At 51.5% G+C, this 6,366-nt stretch overlaps 1 pseudogene; it reads right to left on the reverse strand.

Moving 5' to 3' along the window:
• Positions 1 to 213: 213 nt before the first annotated feature.
• LOC101651708 lies at positions 214 to 4,495 on the reverse strand (annotated as a pseudogene).
• Between the last annotated feature and the right edge of the window lie 1,871 nt (positions 4,496 to 6,366).

Below are 6,366 nucleotides of genomic sequence, written 5' to 3' on the forward strand. Positions count from 1 at the left end.
GGGATGCCTTCCTTGTCTTGGATCTTTGCCTTGACATTCTCAATGGTATCACAGGGCTCGACCTCAAGGGTGATGGTCTTGCCCGTCAGGGTCTTGACAAAGATCCGCATTCCCCCTCTGAGAGGAAGGACCAGGTGCTGGGTTGATTCTTTCTGGTTGTTGTAGTTTGTTTGTGTTTTTTTTTTTAGTATCAAAAAGAGTAAGCAAAATACTTTATTTAAGCTTAATGCTCTTTTTAACTCCAGCACGGATGCCAGGTAATTCACCACTGTGACGTTGCTCTTCTCTACGAACCTCACGAACCTGGCCTCTTCTGCGAATTTTGGCCCTTCTGAACCTTTCTCGGTGTTTCACTCTGGGATTGCGATCACTCTTCTTTCTCCTAGGTGTAAGCCCTCTATTCTGAGCAATCTGATAGGTAATGGCTCTCTTTGCCTTCGGATCTTCGAGAGCCTGCTCTGCGGTGCTACTTTCTTCTTTCTTTGTCTTCAGCATCTCCCGGTCTTCCATTTCTTTACAGTACTTCAGTGCAGTTGCATCACCATCAGTCACTGGAAACACCTGCAGCAGCAGAGGCTGCAGCTCAAGCCTGTGGGGCAGACTTCGGCTTAGCGTCATGGACTTACTTTAAGACGCAGTCCCTTCGTTCCAGTCCCATCCTTGAGTTTGAGTAGATGACGGATTTCGGAAGACAGCCTCTGGTCTACACTAGGCAGTTTGTTAATCAAATTTCTGTAGGTAGCAAGCCTTTCTATGACAGGATGCTCATGTACAGGTGCCCTCCTAGCTTTCAGGATCAAATAAAAACTACTATTAGAGCAGCAGTTCAAGTTGAGGTTGTACATGGCCCTCAGGTACTGGCTTCCCTTTCTGGGTGGAATAAGTCCTTGCTGCAGCATCTGTAGCAATGGCTCCAGTTCATATTTCATCTCTGCCAACCTGGCTTTCAAGTCTTCTATCAACTCCAGGAGCTCTGGTGCTTCCTTCCGCAACATCTTCAGCTTCTCTTTCACTGAAACTTTGGTCAGGTCCTTCACTCCCCGTGTACCGACCTCATCTACCTGGGGCACTGGTTTTGCAAAGGCCTCTACCCAGGTGACTCCAAAAACATCATCTTGCAGGGCTTGGGTTAGGCGCTCCTGGATGAGCTGTGCCTCCTCCTCCTGCTCTCTTTCTTCCTCCTCTAAGTCTTGTTGACTCTTGCAGCCTCGGGATCTGGGGCCGCAATCTCTTTTTCTACCAAGTGAGAGCTTCCCTGTGTTGCCGGCTCTTATCTGTAGCAGTGTGCATGTTCTGGTCTAATCCGATTTGTACAGTAGAACTGAGGTCATGATAGTTGGGGGGGGGGGGGAAGGAAGCACCAAAGAACTAGAGGAAAGTTGTGTGTTTCATCGGTGCTATACTGCACCCTGACTGCCTCATCCCTTCCCTGTGACCCCTCTGTGAGGGGATATCCAATTGTCTACAGATGAACGTTGGGTCTTCACTCCGTCCCCTCCCCCCCAATTCACCTTGGGTATGGTTTTGTTCTGGGTCTTAGGTGCCTGATACCTGATCCCATCGACACCTCGTGATCACACAGGCTAGTGTGCGTCTTCCATGTGGGCTTTGTTGCTTCTGAGCTAGATGGCCACTTGTTTACCTGCAAGTCTTTAAAACCCCAGACCCTGTATCTTTTGATAGCCGGATACCATCAGCTTTGAAAGAAGACATTTTTAATTTTAAAAATAAATATGAATATTTTGCTTGCTCCCTCAAAGCACTGAGGAAGATGGATGGCTTTGAAATTTTAGATTATAAAAGAATACAGGGAGTGTAATTATTACTGGAACTTAGGCTCTAAGCTGGTAGAGTTTTATTATTTTAGCTTTTATATGCAGCACTGTAGTATTTTCACATACTATGGTGCCAGACTGGTAAGTTCAAAAGTTATGATTCCTTAGATGTTAACTAGATATTCAAGCATAAAACAAGCTTTTACATTCTTTTCATATTGGTTGCTTTTATAAAAGAACATGTTCAAACACACACATACACACCCCCACGTAAGATGTCATTTCCAGAATAAGTCAGTCTGAATTCCAAGGCTGAAGCAAGGCTATTTTATCATTAGCAGTGGAAGACCATGCCACACCCAGCCCTAGGGCGGGGTTAGGCTCAGGTTCAGTGGGCCCCCAAGGGAGCCTTCAGATAGTCACTCCCACCAGGAAGAACCTGCAGAAGAAATGCTCCCGGGGGGCACCCTCCTTGACCTTCCCCAGAACTTAGGTCCCTCACTCATGTGCTTAACCTCGCCTGGGTCCACATACCCTCAAAGGGTTATCAGGGTTTCAGTGCACATTGAGCTCTTGCTTTGAGCTCAAGATGTTACATCATTTGCTGAAATAAATGAGGACAGCCCGAGCTGTGAGCCTGGCCAGAGCTGTGAGCCTGGCCAGAGCGGGACGACTTCCTACCTTGCAGTCTGTGGCTGATTAAGAGATTGGGTAAACCAGCCTCAAGAGAGAGGGCACTGGCGGACAAAGAGCAAAATGCAAAACCTGAGACGTGTGGGAGCTCCCGGTTCCTACGCAAAACACCTCTGCAGGTCAGAGGCAAGTGGCTCTAATTATTGCTGTGGTTTGGAAGCAGGACAGGTTGGGTAAGAGGTGGACACATCTCCAGAGAGAGGTATCAGAAGGTGGCACGAAGGGGGCTTTTTAGCTCTATATGGGACCTCAGAGGGCTCATGTAGATTTGGGGGATTTGAGGGGAGAGTACTGAGATCTAAAAGGGTAAAGTTTGGTACCCCTTAGCTGCAAAAAAGTTCCCACAACCACCCCAGACCAAAATTTGGAAAAGACACAGTTTCTCGACCATCGGAGGCTAATTCCTACACCGTCTTCAGGAAGGACCCAGGGGTGGAGGAAGATCTAACTTTTTGCTGGAAGCAAAGTGAGAGCTCGAGTACCCACACATAGCCCCTTTCACATAAACACACACATGCCGAGCACACCACACCCCCAGAGGCCACGAACCCATCCAGATGGCCGGCAGGTCCCCGTGCAGTCAGGACCACTGATGCAATGACAGAGGGCCAAGCCAGAGCAAAGGGGGGAAAGCTCTTTCCTAAAAGGACGCTAGAGGTACAACACCAGGAGGCTTCCAGGCCTTTTCCGGGTGGGAAGATTCATGCCTAAAAGCTTCCACCAGAGCTGAGCCTCCTGCTACCCTGGGAGGCTTAAGAGCCCAGAGGTGCAGAACAAAGGGGCATGGCTGTCGGGGCAGAGATACCCCAGACTGTACACCAAGGCACAAAGAGGGGACTTGTGAGACTGACAGCAACCCAGCCATATGCCTGGCCCTCACCCAAGGACACAGCTGGGCCAGGAGAGCCCAGACAGAACCCACTCGGAGGGTAGTGGGCAGCTGGCCAACAAGCAGGGCACCTGACACTCCACTCACTATGCAGCTGCTCATAGGGGGCTCGGGACACAGGGGCAGGGGTGGGCACTGTAAACTGTGGTGGGCGGGGAGGGCGTGCCAGGGATGGGGACAGGGGAGATTAGCAGAGATACCCACAAGGGATGGTGACCCAGCGGCTGAGCAAGAGCCGGGCAGCTCACTAAGCACCACAGAACAAAGGAGGGGCCAGGACAGGCTTCTATTAAGCATAATGGGCTCCAGATTCAGCAACAATAGCAACGCTGGCCACCCTGCCCCCCCAAAATCGCACAATGGGAGACAGCAGGAAACCAGGACAGAGCCCCTGAATAGCTCCACTCTCCACCCCCAGGCCCCACCCCCTCCGCCTCCCAGGTCAGCCCTAACTGCCACTGCCACAATAGAACAGTGTATTTATTTCACAGAGGCCCCAAGCCCGCACAAGAAAGCCGTGAGCATGGGAAGTTCTGGAATTCTCAGGGGCTGCATGCACTGAGGGGCAATTCTCTACATATGTGTAGGGGGGTGGGAGTGGGCGTGAAGGGCATGAGCGTGGTAGCCATCTGCAGTATAGTGAGTTACTTTTATGGCCCATAGAGCCATCAAAAAATACCAACTCAATTGCCATCGAGTGGAGGCTGGCTTTATAGCAACCTTATAGGGCAGGGTAGAAATGCCCCTTGAGTTTTCAAGACTGTAACTCTATGGATGCATAGAAATCCCCATCTTTCTCCTGGACAGCTGCAGGTGGTTAGGAAGTGTTAGCAATTCAATTTGCAACCATGGTGCATCCCACCAAATGACTGCTTGGGGCTGTGCAAATAAGGTACCTAAAGTCCACCAAGGAGAGTGGATAGTTTGCTAATAATAATAAGTAACCTGTTACTTCCCTCATTAATCACATAATCATGAGTGTGGTCTGAGAGTTCTGTGTGGACACTGAACCCAACCTAGAAGTAGAAAGTGCCAGGGGAGGACCAGTTGGTGTCAAAATTGGCAAAAAGCATAGGGAGAAGAAACATGTCCAATGTCTTCCTAGGAATCACCCTTGAGCTGACCTGCGGACGGTCATTCTCCCCTCTCTGAAGTTAGAGGTTAGATGGCCCCACCAGGGCAGAGCCCATGAATAGCTTCACTATCCACACCCAGCCCCACCGCCTCTGCCTCCCAGGTCAGTCCTCGCTGCCAGGGCTACAATAGAGTCCTGTTGAAGAGGCCCAAGCCTGTCTGTAACAAAGCTAGAGGCATGACGCGCCCTGGGCCTCTCAGAGGCTGCGTGCACTGCAGTGCCTGGAAATTCTCTATGTGTGGGGGAGGGGACAGGGCACAAACTGGCCTCAGCACCACAATGCCAGGGGCATGGTAGCCACCTTTACATCTAGGGAGCATCTGCCAGCGAGAGCCACAAGTCCGGAATACATGGTGGCCACAGAAGGGGGGAACCACCAGGAGAAAGTGGATGGCTCTGAAGTGCACCCTACGTCCCAGTCCGGAAACATCTCCCTCCCTCGTCATCTGTCCCAGGAGGCAAAAAAAAACCCTCATGTGGTCTTACGTTATGCTTCTGTACTGAATGCAAGCTGCCTGCTCAAAACAGAAAAACCATTTATTATTTATGTCAGGTACCTCTGATGATCTTTTAAAAATCACAGAATGGTAGTTGAGCCCAGTGGGGCAGGGACCACACCCAGGGGAGCCTGACTTCTGAAAGCCCGTGCCATTCCCAGCCTACTCTTCAGCCTCAGGGTGCCCAAGCTCTGCACACCGCTGGGGGGCAGCTCACTGCTCACTCAAAGAAGCCCACCTGCCTGCCTCTGCAGAGCCTCCACTGCCTCCTCACACGCACATCCGCCCCAGCGCACAGGCGCTGAGACCCACGGGGCACAGCCAGGGCTGCAAACAACAGGTGCCGGGGGCGCTCATGAGACAGGTGGGCCCACTGAACCAGCACACTAGCCCCAATCCCCCACCGCACGATGTGTCCGCCCAGCTCTAATTGCCCTCAGGGTGGAAATACAGATCCTTCCAGAAGAAAACCTCAGACACACTCCTCCTTCCTCTCTGCACCAAACTGCACTTCTTTTCCTGCCAGGCACCTGAGGCCCCTGCTCCACGGAGGCTCAACATGAACAAGGCACTCGCCGTGCGCGTGGCTTGTAGAAACAGCACACTGGAAGCTTCCTGGGTGCCCACAGATGGGAGCTGAGGACACACGTCACGGCGGAGGCGCACAGAGGGCAGCGTGCCATGTGAGAGAGGCTGGGCTGTGTGTTCGAAAATGGAACCACCCCAAGATGAACTGTGGAGTGAGGAGGAGTCAGTGCACACCACTGGGACATGCATGCGAGGTGTGCAGGTGCCTAACTAGACACTGCACACCTGCTGGCTAAGGCCTCTGGAGAGCAAAGCTGAAGGGGCCCGGGATGGAAACACTTCACTTTTACTGTCTGAAGTTTTTCTGATTTTTTTTTTAAGTCATGTATAGTTTTACAGATACGTTCAACCTAAATTAATATCTGAAACTCCTGATGCTTGTGGCTAGTGGCACAAAAGATTCTACAAGCAGCTCCTTGTGGCTCCCCAGAACAAAGAGGAGGAGGAATGGGGAGGAGAAGGGAGAGGGGTGGGCAGGGGAAGGAAGGAGGAGAGTGGAAGGCGGAAGGGTCTGCCAGCCTCCCGGATAAAGAAAGGCTGAGAGAGCCCAAGCTTGCAACTCCACCCTAAGTCCCACAACAGAAAGAAAGTAGTTTTCCAGGAAGGCCTGAGTGCCAACTGAAAACGTGAAGTGATTCTCACCAAGCTTAAACCCTCTCGGTGTAAAACTTTACATTCCCAAATGCCACCCAACCACCACCCCCGCTAGCCCCTGTGTCCTGGGCAGCCAGCAGTACCTTCTCAGGGCCCGCCCCAGTATCAGCAAGGTTTAAGGTCCCAATGTTATGA

This window comes from Echinops telfairi, unplaced genomic scaffold, assembly GCF_000313985.2.
Source record: "Echinops telfairi isolate 266 unplaced genomic scaffold, ASM31398v2 ScPeMD7_2010;HRSCAF=2546, whole genome shotgun sequence".
NCBI classification, from domain to species: Eukaryota; Metazoa; Chordata; class Mammalia; order Afrosoricida; family Tenrecidae; genus Echinops; species Echinops telfairi.